This window comes from Phalangium opilio, unplaced genomic scaffold (assembly GCF_054372755.1).
Source record: "Phalangium opilio isolate 3A_F unplaced genomic scaffold, DU_Popi_V2 ptg000045l_1, whole genome shotgun sequence".
Taxonomy (NCBI): Eukaryota; Metazoa; Arthropoda; class Arachnida; order Opiliones; family Phalangiidae; genus Phalangium; species Phalangium opilio.
The window spans coordinates 4,652,510-4,671,515 of NW_028324168.1; the positions used below are offsets into that span (position 1 = coordinate 4,652,510).

The window sequence follows — 19,006 nt, forward strand, 5'->3', positions numbered from 1 at the left end:
AAGCTTGGCAAATTACGACTAGTGGACGTACCCCTGCCGCAAGCCACCACCAAAAGCACGAGCTGATCTCGCTCGGGCTATAGCCGAGCCAAGCCAAGGCTGAGCCAAGCTAGCCTTTTCGCAGATTAACTATATCTGAACAAGGAGTCGCTCTGGGATTCTATATCTCCGTTTTAACGGCTCCCTATGGATACATTATTATCTTATAAGTAAGCCAGATAAACGAATTATAACCCAAAATAAAGATGGAAGGAAATAAACCCCCCAAGGAATTAATTACTAATTGGTATTTACACGTTTCGGGCATTAACTGTTGGACGTGTTTTGTTTTAACGTGGTAAAACCTCAAGTTACTTAATTAACTGATTTTCTTTAGAAACAAAGGGACTTAATTGTTTAGATCTAAACATCATTAAATAAAATTCGTTGATTACAAAAATTCCCCTAATAAAAGGCAAATTTATAAATATTGAAATCCACTCCTTTCAGATATCACGTGCCATTATTTAATTATTTATTCAATTTAGGCTTAAAATTCTTTCGAATGACGCACGAGCTTGAAAAGCGCGGGTAAACTCAGGTAAAACACGTGGCTTAAGCTCAAATTTCATTCCCTTTTCCATTAGGCATATTTCCTAAACGTACTTTATAATTTAAAATATTTTAAATTAGAAACTTGAATCTTCGAATCTAACGAAGGTTGTTGCATTTTGAACTCAGTTAAAACACGTGGCGAAAGTTCAAAGTTCATCCCTCTCTCATATAGGCATATTTCCATAACGTATATTTGACTTGTAATTTAAAATATTTTAAAAATTAGAAACACAAGTCTTTGAACCCAACTAAGGTTGTTGCATTTAATTTGGAGTCTTTCTAGCTTCATTATAAATTTAAAACGTAACGCCTCAATAGTCTAATTTATCTGTAGACAAAGTTACTCCGTGCCATAATGGACAGACAAGGGATGTTATTTCGGTAAGCTGACGAAGGAAGGATAACTCACGCCCCCAAAAACGCTAAAGAGAGTGAGAAGATAGTGTTCATCGCCTCAAAATTATGCAGATGTTGACCGAGCCAAATTTGAATAATTGCAGCGTTCGAGAAAACTAAAAGACTAGACGAGGGAAAACAGGGCTTACTCTCTCCGCGCCGTAACTTTTAACTGGTTAATATGTAAAAGCATCGGCTTTACACCCATACTCCAAATTGCTTGATCCACTGCCATTTTTTTCTAGGTTCTACTTCCTTAATTTGCATATTCATACAAATTCAGCATAAAATCGAGAGAGGGTGAATGTATTTATAGAGGGGAAAAAATGGGAGGTAATGTTTATATTATTAAAGGGGAAATATTTAGGCCATTTAAGGATAAAAACAAATCAGCAAAAATCCATGCACTTTCATTTTGAAGTTATAGGAACTAATATTTATGTAAATAAATATTTTAGTCATGCAAGAACCTGTTATTGAGGTTGGTATATTGGTAAATATGAACAGGCATTCTTTACAAAATAAATTAAGTATTTTAGTCATGAGCTGGTATTGAATATTACGGTTTTAGAGAGTGAATGCAAGAACCTTATTCTTTAAAATTATGTACCTAATTTATGGGCGGCTCAAATTCTTTTTAAAAGAGCTCAATTTATTGATTGAATATCAAGGATTACGATAAAAATGGTCTGAATATTGTAGGAAAACGTGGATAAAAGATAAGGGCTTATATACACACCAACTCAACTCGGACATACACCATCTCTAGAAACAAAATACTTCGCTATAGTTAATCATTACCTTTGAAACCCGCTAATCGTTAAACTTGGTAAGTTACAACAGTTTTGCAAAGTCAGTTTTCATCTCGCTCACAGGGGGAGGTAAGCGAGCTATATGAAAATGACACGGTCGTAAAGGCGGATTTAATAAGTCGATCAGCTGCAAACGGTAAACTCGTAATCAATCATCCCTAAAATCATTCCAGTAAATTAACCCGACAGTTTAGGATCGCCATTTAATCATTAATTACGGATATTTTAACGTCAACTCATTGACGTAATTCGAAAGCGTCCATGCTCAAAATAGATCTACCAACGTTAGGGGGAGGGGGATACTGGAATAGGAGGCGAAAATCGAAAGACAAAAGGGGCGTAAATAAAAATAGCAATCACGTCAAAAGCATCTTTAATTAGATACCAATCAAGGGACGCCCGTAAAGATAAACATTTACCAAGGTAAAAAAAAGATACGGAAGAAAAACGTACAGTACGCTATTGCCAGTAACACTCACGTAGAAGATTAGGTGGTTGAGCAAATGAGGGGTTATTGTTTACAAGCGCAAGTAAATTAATCATTTGTGACTTAACAATTCGAGCATGGCACCATTATGGTATTCTTTTTTATTTATTTATTTATTTTGCAGCAGAGAGAAAAGACGCAAGATGGAGAGGGAATGATGATGACGTGCGGTACCGAAACTCTCCCAGTGTACCCTTACCGCGCACGCCCCTACCACTCCATCCTTCTCTCCTTAATTCAAGTATAAACCACACACAGGTAAGTTTACCATGGGACCGTTTCTTCAAATGTACCTCAGCCATCTCGTCGCTTTGTCAGTGGAATACACCGCCAACACAGGTTATATTGAAAGGTATTTTTCATTAGCGAAGCTCTCTGCCTGCCTCTAGTTCCCTCCAATCCCCCCTTAATATATTTGTACCGAGTGTGTGCCTGACATGGTGCACAAACAGCAGCGGGCCAGACATATATATGAGAAGACAATTTTTTTATCTCCTCCTTTGGACTCAGTTTTTCATAGAGGGTGTAGCTCTGTGTAGTTTCTACTGTATAAGAAAGAAGTATCAAAAACGACAGGAGCTAATGCCATCAGTTGACCCATTAACGAACTAGGAGGGTTTAACTGGCCCCTCAAAACGGCTAAAAAGACACCATGTACCTTCATACACTGTCTTTTGTAAAACGGGGTCCGCTGTTTAAGCCCAAACCTTACTAATGTTGCAAGAGGCTTACAGCATTAGCGCGTAGTATGCGTTTGAAAAATGGCGCCAAACGTTGCGTTACGACCATGGCGACATCTGGCGTATGCATACCCTACGTATCGTTTCAAAACTAGCTAATGTGTAGCCTTGAGGGAAAGAAAGGGATGGATTAGAAATGTTCGTGGGTCATGTGCGGCTATGAAAGTCTCCCAGAGTACCTCGCGCAGGCCCTTACCAAAGTTAGGGGATTGTTAAGTGCTGCAGCGTAGCGTCATTTAAAAAATAGAAGCTATTTCTCATGAATTAGCTTATTTTTAAGACACAGAGGGCATTGAAGACGTTATCGCACCGTACGCCACTGTGGATGCTGGGAGGGCTTCGTTGCCGTTCCGCGGATGGGGGTGATACAGAGGCTACTCCATCTCACCCCTCTCCTCTTAAGGTGTGGTAAGCTCAAACGTGAATGGATGCCCAAGAAATAAAACCTTTAGGTCAGATCCCCAAAAGAGGAGCTAGATCGGGCGCTAGTCCAAAGCAATTTCTACTAAAACAGTGACGAAAAACGGAGCATTGTTTCGGCGAGCGATAATTGGCCGTTAGACCCACGCAGCCAGGCACCGGTGTTCGTAATGCAGCCGAATTTTTATACTCCCTATAGGTTTCTCAAAGACTGCCCTCTGGCTCAAATGGACCGACTTTGCTGCCGGTATCTCGGACCCTCATCAGGCCGCGTAATGATATCTGGGGCTTTTTGGCAAACGTCCCGCGGTGGATTAACTTCTTCCCGCAACGGCCCAAGGTAGCCCTAGGTTGGCTCGCTTTATCCAAGGGCTTTAGTTAGGCCTAAACGCGCGCAATCGAGAGGATAGTAATGGCCGAGAGCCAATGGAAAACGTTTAAGAGCTTCGTGGTAACGGGTTCAGTCATGAAAATCGAAGAAGAAAACTTTTACCAATTAAATATGGATGAACCCTTTTCCCCCATACCGAGTAGAGGCTTACTGAGTTTTAAACCAAAAGGTAAAGTAAAACTTTAATGGTTTGTGTGAACCATGTGAAAATGGTTGAAAGTCGTCTTTGGGATTAATAAACTTTTACGGATTTAGATAAATACAGGATTTTCCACTCAGCCTATTATGGCCTGACAAAAAAAAATTCCATGCCTATTTTTAAAAATAATCATCCGAAAGGTATGTATTAACAAAGACTTTAGATAATACTTCAATGTTACGCGTCCAAAAAAATGTGGTCTGTATTCATCTTTGTTATCCACATACCCATGAAAACAAAGTGGTCCAATAAAACAGACTCTACCCCCGACTTTTGAAAAACGTCTACCTATTATTCATTTAAACGTCTTAATATTTCAATTATTATTCATGTTTTTTAGATAGCTGGTTTTCAAGAGAAGGTGGCAATACTTGTAAAGGATTAATTCTTCTAAGTCTTAAACCCCAGCTAGAGATAAAATCGGTCGTTACAACAGGAGATATATTTAAAAACCTTTAAAACCCCAGAAAAAAAATAAACGCGGTTAAACCAAGAAGTGATATCTAGTTTACTAGGGAGAAGGTTAAGATCCATAGGTATTCGCGGCCATAGTCCCATTCCCCCTTTCAAAATACAAGGGGGGACGTAAAAGTAGGCCGGGCTATTTCGCCTCTCCTCAGTAGGAAAATACGTAATGTTCGTCATTCGCATCGCGCTGACGTGAGTTTTCAAGAACCAATGAGATGCTGTCTGTAATTTAGAGGCGGCGGGGATTAACTCCGGACCTACTATACGTTTGGACTGGAGATAAAGCTAGAAATGTGGATGAATGAGTTCATACCTTCTCCCTAATAAACTAGATATCACTTCTTGGTTAAACTTTACTTATACTACTTTGCAAAGGTTGAAGATTTACGTATATATAAAAAAGGTGGATTTTTATATATATATATTTTTTTTATTTTTAGTTTAAAAAAAAAGTAAAATTAAGGGGTCTAACATCTTGGCCATTAAATTCTGAAGCTGATGGTACCCGAGGGGACTCTTTGGCTATACCCCTTTCTTCCTCATCAAGATATTCCCAAACTCTTCTCAATTCTTTTATTTCGTACAGCTCAGCTCAGCTACAACCGGAGGGGGTTCCGCAAGCTTAATTCAGGCCTTTTGAATTGAAAAGATTAAAGCTTGCGTGATACCAGGAAAAAAAGGTATTATAGCCCCTTATTGCATCCTCCTTCTATGGTTTTCTTTTTCTTTTAAATTGCTTACTGTGTAAAGAGATATAGAGAACAAGTATTTGTACAAGTATCTCTTATTCTTACAAGGATTATGTCATCTATTCGATATAGGGTTTTATTCTATAAATTGAAAATATAGTTTCATGCAGTTTGTTTTTATGCTGTGAAATCTCGTGAAATGTTTTAAAGTAATCACGTGAAACTTTGTCATATCTGAGATATGACAAAGATATGACATCTCGTCATATGATATCTCGTGAAAGGTTTCGACGAATTTCCTGAAACGTTTCGATTCATATATTTAAGTTTGGTCATAATTCGTGAAAGGTTTCACTGATTCTCGTGAAACTTTGTCATATCTCGTGAAAATTTGTCATATTACGTGAAACGTTTGTTGTCATATTACGTGGAACGTTTGTCATATGACGTGAAATATCATACAATTTTATGAAATATCATGCAATTTTATCAAATATCATGCAATTTTATCAAATATCATGCAATTTTATCAAATATTCTGCAATTTTATCGAATATCCTGCAATTTTATCGAATATCCTGCAATTTTATCGAATATCATGCAATTTTATCGATTCCCTCCCATTGGACCGAAATCCCATTCAACCGAAACCAAAGAAGGGAGGTCCCATTGGACCGAAATCCCGCACCTTGGGCGGTTTACGAAAAGTGGAGATAGCCATGAATTGCTGCACTTAACGTTAGTGTACACTGCCTAGTTATCTCCGATAAAAACGAAGTAGCAATGATTTAACCGTGGAATCGGTTTTAAAGGCTTATGTTAATTTAAGGGAAAGCTAAAATAAGGCGTAAACCGTAACATTTTCTTTAATGTTACTTAAAATTACAAAACGCTTTAACTTGAATAAAAAGTCTAATAAATTTTTCTCTGTTTATTTCAACTTGGTTGTTTCAAATTGAATAGTGTTCTAAAGTAAGTTTCCAATGGTATTTTCATGAAAAGTACGAAACATTTACGTCGCTCAACCTAACCTAACCAAACCAAACCAAACCTAACCTAACCTAACAGTAATGTTTTGGAAAAGGCATATTATTTGAGAAGTCAATGAAGCTAAACATCAATATTCTGGAAAAGGCGTAGCATTGTTAAATGATTTATAAAATATTACTAACCTAGCCTAACCTAACCAAACCTAACCAAACCTAACCAAACCTAACCTAACCAAACCTAACCAAACCAAACCAAACCAAACCTAACCTAACCTAACCTAACCTAACATAACATAACAGTAATGTTTTGGAAAAGGCATATTATTTGAGAAGTCAATGAAGCTAAACATCAATATTCTTTAAAAGGCGTAGCATTGTTAAATGATTTATAAAATATTACTAACCTAGCCTAACCAAACCTAACCAAACCTAACCAAACCTAACCTAACCAAACCAAACCAAACCAAACCTAACCTAACCTAACCTAACCTAACATAACATAACAGTAATGTTTTGGAAAAGGCATATTATTTGAGAAGTCAATGAAGCTAAACATCAATATTCTGGAAAAGGCGTAGCATTGTTAAATGATTTATAAAATATTACTAACCTAGCCTAACCTAACCAAACCTAACCAAACCTAACCTAACCAAACCTAACCAAACCTAACCTAACCAAACCTAACCTAACCTAACCTAACCTAACCAGACCTAACCTAACCAAACCTATTCTAACCTAACCTAACCTAACCTAACCTGACCTGACCTAACCTAACCTGACCTGACCTAACCTAACCTAACCTAACCTAACCTAACCTAACCTGACCTAACCTAACCTAACCTGACCTTACCTAACCTAACCTAACCTGACCTAACCTAACCTAACCTGACCTAACAGTAATGTTTTGGAAAAGGCATGTAATTTGAGAAGTCAATGAAGCTAAACATCAATATTCTGAAAAAGGCGTAGCATTGTTAAATGATTTATAAAATATTACTAACCTAACCTGTCCTAAATCAACGTCACCCCGTTGCATTCGAATCGATGGGATCTCCTTATCTTACGCAAATCCCAGTGGTTCGAAAACCCGCCGTTCCGCTAGTTTCTTATCTAGTTTGGCTTATTTCGGTTGAATGGGATTTCGGTTCATTGGGAATTCGGTCCATTGGGAGGATACCATTTTATCAACTATCATGCAATTTTATCTAATATCCTGCAATTTTATCAAATATAATGCAATTTTATCAACAATCCTACAATTTTATCAACAATCCTACAATTTTATCAACAATCCTACAATTTTATCAAATATCCTGCCATTTTATCAACTATCATATAATTTTATCGAAAATCCTGCAATTTTATCGAAAATCCCGGTCTGAAATTTTATGACATATCTAACAATACGCTATTTCAATTCATAACCAATTATTCAACTTCATAGTAACTTTTTAAAAATGTTTAAATTTATTTCAAACATTTAGGGTTTAAAGTTTATTCCTAAATCTCAAGGCTGTAATATATTTTAACTTTATAAAAATAATCGAGGCCTGATGTTAGGTGAGAAGAGATTTAAGTTTTTCCTTTTTTTTCTAAAACCCAAGTGACTCGGGCAATGGGGAGCTTTTAGGAATAAAATGAAATAAGAAAAAAAGAAAAATAATCTGGGATAGAATTTTAAGAAAGAAGAAAAATTAATGCATAGCGAGCCCGCTTTTCCCAAACCTTTAAAACCACTAAAAAAAAAATTCGTTCCTGTTATGGGATTTATGAGAACAAAACGGGTTTTTACGAGACTTAAAAAAAATAAATGAAAAATGCTTTTTAAAAAAATCATGGAAAAAAAAACATTTTTAGAAATATGAACTTTCTAGATTAAACTCCTAAATTATAACCCTTCTTTAGAAATTAATATAATATAATAAATTTGGGAGCTACCGTATATTAGCATGAGATGAATATTGAATATATTATTTATAGATAAGACGAAGAAAGCTCTACTGTTTACATAATAAGCATAAATTATGCCAAAAAGGTTTTATTTTTTTTTTCTTCTATATTTCGGCCAAATAGGTCTCCCCTTTTCAATGGGGGTCGCTTGACATTATCGTCTGCTGCTTTATTTAGGGTTAAAACAGGCCGTTGATTGGGTGTATGGACAAAGACGCTAGTATATGGCTTCAGAGTTACTAGTCCACCAACCAAAGTCCTTGTTGAAGTCAAAGCTATAAAAGCATTTGAAATTAATAAACATGTTGGTCCATAGGTCCAGTAACCGAAACTTATTGAATTTAAAAACTGCTCCAAGAAAATAATAAACTGGTTTTGTACCAAAGGAATTGTGCTAAGGTCTTTGTTGTCCAGTTGTCCACTCACCCATCAATGTACAATCTTAAGAAAACCAAGTGGTCAACACACCGGACTCTCTATTTAGAATGAATACTCGACATTAAAAGTATAGATAACAATCTGCAAAGGCTTAGGAAAGCGATTTAAATTTTAATTATATTCGTTAACGAGATGGGACTCAGTTTGTTTAGAAATAAAATCGTTTAAAATTCCCCTTATTCTGTAATAAGTGGGCATGATTGCATTTGCAATTTGAGCGACCCCCTTTTCTTCGCAATAAGTAAAAAAAAAATACTACAAGAAATTCTAGAATACAATATAAGACTTAAAAGAAAAAAATAAAAAAACCTACATTATGTAAGAACAATCTAGGAAACTTGGAAACGGACTGGGAGAGGGAAGGGGTAAGGGTCATTTGAATAATTCAAGTTTTCCCGGAGCCCATCTTTTCCATTAGTCGCTATAGGAACTCCCCCCCCCCAAAACCCCAAAGAATCTTCTAAAAGAATAGAATGTCTAGAAGAAGAAACAGAGAGAGACACAGAAAAAAACCCCTAGCTAGGCTATTATACAGGGTGTTACAAAAAGGGAGGGCAATTATAGGACAGAAGTACAGTGGGATGGATGGTACTATGGGAAAACTATTTTGTAATATAAAATGTATAACTTCTATCGCAATTTTGCCACAAGGGACAAGCAAGTTAGGATTGGAAAGTGTGTTTTAAGGATGACCCCTTAAATTTAAGTAAGAAACTGATTAAGACAATGATTTCTAATTTAATTGAGGGGTCAACCATAAAACATCATAATAATAATTTAATTGAAGGGTCAACCATAAAACATAGTAATAATAATTTGTTTAAGGGGTGTCATAATGTTACATTTTCGACTCAAAATTGATTTTCTACCACTCTTTTTGAAACACCCTGTATATTTTTAGCAAACGAGGGACACGTTATTCTTGTAACCAGACCAATTCAACGAAAATAATATTCTATAAATTATAGTATATTAGTTTTTGGTATAGACGAGTAATACGAAATATCGTGTTTGATTTATAAGAAAAAACCTCAATCCTTTATTATATCCTATTTCAATCTCGAAAAAGATTCATTTTCATTGCGAGACGGTTAATGTTTTTCCCCAATTGTCTCTTTGTATTCGTTTTCAGGTCGTTTCAAGACAAAAAAGGGATTGGTTCGGTTGACTAGGAACCATCTACCACCTTTTTCAGTCGAGTTTTGTTTCCTCTCTCTATTGATTCGCCTACGTATGACCTGTCATTATATTTTTTATCACGAGATCAAGAGTTGAGTTTTGTTATCAGAGATGGTTATAATAGAATTTTTTTTTTAGATTAAAGCAATTTAGAGTTTCATTAGGCTTAGCAAGGTTTGCCTATTGTTTTTAAATATGCAAAAAAGAAATACTGTTATAATCTAACAAAACTTATACACATATTTTGAGTGCATTTAAAGTTACGACATTTTAGCTCTCAGAAATTCCTCATCCCTCTAGCAAAAAAAAAATCTTTTTTAAGAAAAACTAAAAAAACTAGAATATAATCTTAAGGTTATTACTCAAGTCATGCATATATTAATGACTTTCACGCTTTTTTCTAACCCATAATACTGTTCGCGAAAAGGTGGGAAGCATCGTTTCTGGAGTATGTTGTAGCTAGTAAGGAAATATTTGAAAGTTCTTAACCAAAATCTTTTAGAGTAATATCCTTTCGGTCTTACAACTTAACGGATTATAAACAACCTGAGAAAATAATTATAGGTTTAAAGTTAAAGCTTGAAACAATTAAAAAAAGTAGTATACATGCATTCATTCCATAAAAAAATTCGTACGAATGCACGAGAAAAAAAGTGAGGGAAAACCGAATTGAATTGAATTGAATTGAACTGATTCAATAATATTAATATTAATTATAACCTTGGTCCATTGAAATGAACATACTTAATAACATTCAACGTTTTTCTTTCACTTCAAGTTCCCAAGAAGACCAAGGCCCTAATCCTGTTAGAGTTATTCAAAACTAAAGGAATCCTGGGACATTCGTTGGTGCCCTGGAATATGAAAACCTCATATAGGCCGACAAAACATTCTTATTCAAAGAAAACGAATGAAAGTCTAGCAAAGATGAATCGTTGCCGTTATCGCGTAAGGCCCCGAGCTGCTTCGCTAGGCCCGAGCTCTTTCTAACTTAGTCTATTCGCGATATACCAGTGAATAAATGTATAATAGCGTAGCATTATTACGTGGGCTATAGGGGTAACATTGGTCGTATTCATTAAGCCAACTCGAACACAATTTTATAACTTGATCTTTTATTCTGGGGCATGCTAGAAATATGGGGGCCCCTTTTGGGCCCCAAACAATGTCATAATAAGGCCCCCGAATTGTATCTCTCGCGGAATGCATTATTAGGTTGGGCTCCTGAATTATTTTGGTAATAGACCGATCCCATGATAATATGGGGGTTCCCAAAAGCCAAGATGAATTATGACCTTAACTTGACCTCATATTTTATTTTTCACGTGATAAATTGCTAAAATTTTAGTTTTCTTAAAGTTCTTAATGACCTTAAGCCTTGGCGATGTAATTTTCCGTATATTGTACTGGAAATTATTATAGACAGGTTAAGAGTTTTAACTTTTTTTAAAAAAAGTGTCAAATTTGCGCGCGAACGAATTCGAAGGTTTTTGTTTTTGGTAAGAAAACAAAATCCAAACATATAAGTTGTCGCGGGGGACATGTTACGCCTGAAGGATTTGTGTCTGAAATTCCTAAGCCGGCCGTCAACCTATCTTGACAGTCTTGTTGTATAAAGACATAAATACATTATTTATAAATTTTATTTTACCACCTCGGTATTTTAAAGTATAAATAAAGTTGCTTAAAATACCAAATTAAATGATAATATTTTTTTTATGAATGAAGAGTTTTCAAACTCCAATAAAATCAATTCCACCATGAATACATACAGATCACAGGAATCATTTTGCACGAGGTCATGCTAGATATGTTGAGAAACATTTCTGGCTACACCATGATTCCGATTAGCTGTATGCATTCCTGATTCCACCCTTAAAATGAACAAAAGTTTACAGAGACCTACGCATTTTCCCCATTGAATTTGGGACTATTTAAACGTTGCAACTGTGTGACTATGTTTTAACCATATTTCAAGAGTAGTTTATACTACATTCAAAGGTATCTTACACTATTTAAAAACACGGCAATACCCAAGTTGCACTTGCAGTCAAATCAAGCTGAAAAATCGGATAAGGCATAGCAATAAGAGTATTGAAAAGTTTTACACGTCGGAGTTTTCTACCATATGAGTGACGTATCGACCCCTATAGTATTGTCAGAAACTTCTAAGCCTAAGATTTTGAACAGCCCATGCAGGACCTTTTTTATAACCCTAAGCCTTGGCTACAATACCTTAACTGTATATCATATCATTCTACGAACATTTTTACATTGCATTCTCCCCTTCGTATTTTTTATTCGCTTCTCTTTTGAGTTTGACAAAGAGTTTAAATTCAAAAGACACTACTGAAGAAACTACGGCGCAATGATACGTAATGTTAACCGGTGTAGAATAAAAAATAGTAAGAGTTTTCTACGATTGTTGAATATGTAAAGAAAAGGAAAAAAGATATATATATTTAAGCGCGTTATCGAACTAAGAAATTCTAGAAGTTGAGTTAAGAGTTCTTACTAAAAAAAGGGGGGAAATATAACGTTTAAAATGCTGAGAGGACACTAAAGAAAAATATATAAAAGTTGATATTTTTCAGTTATTTTCGAATTGAAAATATTTTAAACACGTTACTTTTTATTTATTTTTTATTTTCCAACAAATTTTGCGAGTAAAATGTTAAAAGTGAAAACTCTCTGACGTGTGACCATAAAAGCATTAGTCTTCAGGAACATTAGAATTACATTAAGTTGTTTGTCCATGTGTATTGAAACTACAAACCATATAAATTTAAAAAGAAATAAATAAGTTATTCTAATTCTAGCAATTTTTCTAAATCTAAATGTATTTTCCATGGAAAGCCTTCACGCTGTTATGCATTTCGGTAAACACGCGATTATTATAAAGTAAAAAAAAGTCGAAAATATCTTTTAAAATGTCATTTTAACTTAATAATTCATTTATAAAACAACACGGTGACCTTTGACCTATAAATTGAAATTTGAAAAGAGCCGCGCTAGGCCTATATAGGAGTTGGGGCGTTCATAATCCGCTCACGAGAAAACAAACTCGTGGACTTTTCTTTATTTTTTTGGGCGCGCGAGATAAAAAAATTCCGCCAAAGTTTTGGGCGCGAGAAATCGAAAGCGGATTATCAGAGAAAATCGGCTGCTCTCATATTTCGTAGTTTACGACGATTTTTTTTCTTTTAGGAAAACGTATTTCTAAAAGAGAGAGGGAGAGAGAGAGAAAGAAATAGAGAAAAGGAAAATGGTATTCTACAAAGATGGTTTCTCCCGTTTTCATGAATATCTTAAGCCTAAAAGAAAAATAAAGCATTTTGGCGCGAAACCCCTTTTCATATTTAGGCCTAACATCAAAGGAAAAAGTTGGGGTCTGTACTCTAAAGAATATACTGTATAATTATCAACTAAGACACTTCAAAAGTAGACCAAATTATCTCTATATAACTCAAGGCCAAGGCTTAGTAAAGATGTTTCAGTTTTCATATAGAACTTAAGCCTAAAAAAATAAAAAATAAAAAGCAGTTTGGCGCGAAAATCTCTTAAAATTTAGGCTTAACAACAAAAGGGAAGGGGATTTAAGAAAAAACACATATAATTACGACTTCTAAGATACTATGAGTACCTCTACTCTAGCCCAAGGCTTATCGAATTAGGCCTACTATAGTGAGTCCAAAGGAAGGGGGAAAAAATTGGCTCCTTTAACAGGTCAGAAAAGTTTCACCGGGTCGATACTGTCTAACCCTAAAATTGAGGCTGTCTTGGTTAACCCTTTGCGAGTTCACCCGGTCAAAAAACAGAAGGTTATAAAAATTATCAATATTTTCTTCTTTCCCCCTGGTGAGATCCACTTTTGCTTAGTTTTCAAAAAAATAAAAAAATGACGATCATTGGAAAGGAGCTATAGCATCTTCAGGATTCAGAAGGGGGGAGGGACACGCCACAAAGCGAGCGCAAGGGCGGGGGGAGAGGGGGGACGAGTCGTCACGCTCTCCTTCGCTCCTTGACAAATGACAATAGGATGCTACTCTAGAGACGCCATATTCCCTCATCTCTCTCTCTTTTTTAGACGACAAAACTTCACCGGATGAGAGCGTTTTCAAAAACCCAACATCCCATATGTAGACATAAACAGCAAGGCCTTCAATATTCTAAGGTTTGGTTAATAGGTCAAAAATAGGCCAAATTGCAATTAAATGAATGAGGTTGATTAGAGCATTAAAAAGTATAGTAAACTTAACGTTGCAGGGTGAGGTCAAAAATAGGTCAAATTACAATTAAATGAATATGGTTGATTAAAGCATAAATAACTATAGGAAATTTAACGTTGCAAGGTGCTCAAACTGGATTAAAATGGCAAACAGAAATCAAAAACTACCTAAATAGCCCCTTCCAAAAAAGTTTGACTGCCTTGTGCATCTTGTTGTTTAAGTTCTTCGCGCATGCGCACTTGGAGCTAAAAAACGTCATATCTAGGTTGTGAACTAGGCTATGCGGGGAAACTACTTCCTGTTTGTAGGAAGAACTGAACTGACTCAGGCTAAGAACATTTTTTCAAAACTTTTTGGAAGGGGCTATTATCTTTACAAAAGCACTAAACGAAAGCCAACTTTTAGGGGCAAAGCAGCCCATGTATTTCCTACGAGCGCCTGTAGAAATGTTTAACCCGCAACACACCAAAGTTCACGGAAAAGCTACCATTCAGGAGTAAATTCCAATTTATTTATTTTTTTCTCTCTCCCTCCCTTCTTGGTAAGTTTGAGGGGGATTTTTTACATCGAAGTCAGTAAATTTAACCGAGAAATAAGCTGTCAATAACAATCTTGGGATAAACCCTCTATTACAGACAAGAAAGGTTTAAAAACCTGACACTAGTCGGCTAACGATTTCCAAAAATAAAAAGAGAGATGTTCTCTAAGGAGACTTTCAAATATAAAATTGTTTAAGAAAAAAACTAAAAGAATAAAAATGTTTCTAAAGGGGGATTGAAAATTTTCTCTTTGACAGTTGATGGGGAGAAGGGGGTGGACAACTGTAGTTATTAAAGAAGTTTCAAATGTCCCTTATTTTTTAAGATATATATATAAAATCTTTTTATCGTTAAGTTTAGTCTAGTTTTGATTGTAGATACAGGGTGTTTGTGAAAGTTCTGTCGAATAAAAATTTAATTTCTAATTTCAATGACATTTTGCTGTCCAGTTCACTGTTTTATAACAAGTTACGATTGGGGTGTTTTACGAATGATCCCTTAAGTTTAATACAGCATTTATTTAAATTCCTCAATTAAATTTAAGGGGTCATCCGTAAAATAAGTTTAATTAAAATTTATTTCAATTCCTCAATTAAATTTAAGGGATCATCCGTAAAATACTCTGGATGCAATCTCAACTTGAAAACAGTGTCCCTTAGGGGCAAACAAAATGTCATAGATAGAAGTTACATTTTCGACTCAAAATTGATTGATTTCCCAAAGAACACTGCCCCTTGATTTATGGATTCAGACTTATCAGAAACACCCTGTATGTACTCATGATAATAAATATATAAATTTTGGTGAACATAAATTACAATTCTAAAGAGTCAAACTTATCTAAATAAACCCAACGCAATTAATAAAAAAAAACCCAAATCAATATCATCTTTTCCCTTCCTTCATTGATATAAATATTGTGGCAATTTCCATGTAAATAAAATGGGTTATTGATGTATTGATAAAAATCTGCCCCCAAACTTTTAGCATTATATACGATATGAACGACATTGGTTTTGCCTTCTTGCCAGCAACAAAAAAACCACGGAGTTGCCAATAAACATAGCCGGTCTTAACCGCTAACCGCTAAGGTTCAAAAATAAAGAAAAATCTTTATTCAGGGGCCCCAAATAAAAAACTTATTTTTCTCATCTTTCCACAAGACCCCGTCACAGAGAGAGTATCGTGCCCATCCTGCCCCCAAAGTAAAGGGGCAAGCTGGGCCATGCGATATTGGTTTGCAATAGTATTGATTTTATTATGACAAGCGACGAAGTAACGAAAATTACCAAAGGAATAGAAACATAAACATGCAGCAACATAATTTTTATACCGACGTACAAGCTGTTTATTTTATATTACTTAATATCAAGTAGCGATATCTTGTTTATTAGGGAGAAGGTATAAATTCGTTCATCCACATTTCTGGCTTTATCTCCAGTCCAAACGTAGGTCCGGAGTTAATCCCCGCCTCTAAATTACAACCAGCATCTCATTGGTTCTTGAAAACTCACGTCAGCGCGACGCGAATGACGAAAATTACGTATTTTCAGACTGAGGAGAGGCGAAATAGCCCGGCCTCCTTTTACGTCCCCCCTTGTATTTTGAAAGATGGACTGCAGGACTATGGCGTGCGAATACTTAGGCAACTTATACCTTCTCCCTAATAAACTAGATATCACTTCTTGCCTATATCAAACAGACGATAATGCTTTTGAAAATAGTCTATTTTCCATTCTCTAATCTATTCTCCATGGTAGAGGAATTAAGCGTGGGTTATGGAAGGGTTGTACGGTCCCTCATTGGTATGTACTTGTGTATTTCTCAGGCCGCTTCAGCTAGCTCTTTTGGAAATGCTTTTAGCGTTCACGTATACGCATTCTCAACTCTGAATTGAAAATCAATGACGTATTATAGCGATCCCTTACTCCTACGCTACGATCATCGGAGATTTTTACTTATGAAGGATAATGACCCCAAATTCTGCCCCCGCCCCCAACTGAATGACGGACCAATAATTAGTCGATTTTGCATACATATATATATAGGAGAAAATTTTGAATCAATTTGTTTATCTCTAGAGCTCTCCGTTTAGGCTTAACCCATTTACAATATTTATCTGATATACGGAAATTGTAGCTAAAATTTTGTATACTTCCGCTTTTGTTTATGTACAGCCCTGATACGTATCGCGTTATATCGAAATAGGGCATATTCCGTAAACCGGAAATGGAAGTACAGTGCTTAAATTACGTCCGATTGGCGATGATTAAACTAAGCAGACAACGGAACAACCGTCATTATCAGATCTCTAACACGAATCTTATTCCCGATACAAGTGGCAAAGGCTTAACTGAGAAAACTAACTTAAAACAGACAGACAGACGAAATGACGTTACTGTTAACCCTAATTGTCATTTAAAATACGACAGCTACACGCTAATTCCTAATTTAAATAATCAAACTACTGGTTTGTTAAAAGCAGTATCATTCAAACTACACGCTTAAAGTTCCTTTCAAAGTAAAAACAACCGTCATTATCAGATCTCTAACACGAATCTTATTCCCGATACAAGTGGCAAGGTTTAACTGAGAAAACTAACTTAAAACAGACAGACAGACAAAATGACGTTACTGTTAACCCTAATTGTCATTTAAAATACGACAGCTACAGGCTAATTCCTAATTTAAATAATCAAACTACTGGTTTGTTAAAAGCAGTATCATTCAAACTACACGCTTAAAGTTCCTTTCAAAGTAAAAACAAATTCGAATGTCAACTGTAAACACAGGAAGAAGAAAAAGAAAAGGGAAGACGACACTAAAGAGACAACTACTTCTTTTTGAATTCATTTCCGGAACTGCAATTACTGAAAGAGGAAACAACCAAGTCCTCCTAGAACTTGGTATATTCCAATTGTTCTTGCACGTAAAATACACAATGTATATCTTATGAGGCCAAGGCTTAGGTTGTCTCGAAGAGTCCAAGTTTAGAAGAAAGTGTTTCCTAGCTTGTTTCGACGTGGCACGAGGGCACGCCGATAATATAATTAAGGATGGAAAAGGTTCCACAAAACAAAATAAGAAAAAAAAGAGCTAGGGGTTCAAACCCCAGTCATCCAAACCCCCCCCCCCCAGTAGTTCCAAATGGAAAAGGAATTGACGAGATAATGAAGGGGAATGTTAAAACAATCGAGTTTGTTCTGACAACTTCTCAAACCCTTCTTTTTCGTTTTCTATCCTCTATTTTCTACACTAGTGATACGCGAGTCTTCTTCAGGGTGCGTGGTTTTCTAAAGTTCATTTGAGACTCTTTCGGGACCGAGGCCTAGAGCAACCGTACGTTGTGGTAATCCAATATATCATCATGCAATGTAAATTACAAAATGAATCACTCACCCATTGAGAAGAGTAGCGGGAAATTAGCTTGATGTGAGGTGTAGTTTTTCGTTGTCATGGAGATACGAAGATCTGGTGGTGTATCTTTCTATGATGGAGTTGTAGACGTTGTGAGCAAATTCTGGTAGGTTATGTTCGGTTGTAGATGTTGCGAGCAAAATTTGTTAGGTTATGTTCGGTTGTAGATGTTGCGAGCAAAATTTGTTAGGCTATGTTCGGTTGTCGATGTTCCCAAAATTAGGTCTTGTTCGGTTGTCGATGTTCCAAAATTAGGTCTTGTTCGATTGTAGATGTTCCAAATTAGGTCATGTTCGGTTGTAGATATTCCAAAATTAGGTCATATTCGGTTTTCGATGTTCCAAAATTTGGTCATGTTCGGTTGTAGATATTAAAAATTAGGTCATGTTCGGTTGTCGATGTTCCAAAATTAGGTCATGTTAGGTTGTCGATGTTAAACAATTAGGTGATGTTCTGTTGTCGACATTCCAAAAATGTTCTTCGAGTAATCGTTATGAACCATCTAAACAGAAAATGAATAAGCAAAATTAGTCCCAAACAGATAAAGTTACAGTCGGCAAACAGTTTTGAAAACGCTTCTAAACTAAAGGTCAATGAAATGAAAACCAATATCCGAATAAAATTTCCCTTTTTAAAAGATCAAAAATTCTTAATATTCAAGGAAGCGTATGAAACGGGAAGGGGAGGGGGCAAAAGCAGGTGTGAGATTTAGGAATAAACAGACAGCGCGAGTCGTTTTCACTAATTGCAGTCGCGAAATTGAAAACAATAAAGAGAGCAACGCGGCGGGCGCGCGGCCGTCAGAAAGACAAGCGGAACAAAATTAAAGTAAGGATTATAAAGCCATTGGAGGAAGTGTATAGCGCGCGGAACTTTGAAATTTTAAGACTCCATTTCCTTATTTCCTGTAGAAAGGAAAAGTTTCCTGGCCAGAGCCTCGTACCTATAAGATACGTCGACAGTTTTAGGGCGGCCATTAAGGACTCGAGATGAGAATGGGAGTGAAATTCCCTCCGGAATACGGCTTCGGAGGAAACACCAAGAGAGAATCAAACAGAGAAAAGATATT

At 35.9% G+C, this 19,006-nt stretch overlaps 1 long non-coding RNA gene across 4 annotated transcripts in view; it reads right to left on the reverse strand.

Moving 5' to 3' along the window:
- Positions 1-19,006, reverse strand: part of LOC149676928 (uncharacterized) — a 195,881-nt gene that overhangs the window by 10,866 nt on the left and 166,009 nt on the right. For 3 of the 4 annotated variants that reach the window (XR_016366552.1, XR_016366551.1, XR_016366550.1), the window contains exon 7: positions 17,920-18,439. This is a non-coding gene — a long non-coding RNA (uncharacterized LOC149676928). Of the gene's footprint in view, positions 1-17,919; positions 18,440-19,006 lie in introns of those variants that run through there. The other variant, XR_016366549.1, reaches the window with a different exon arrangement.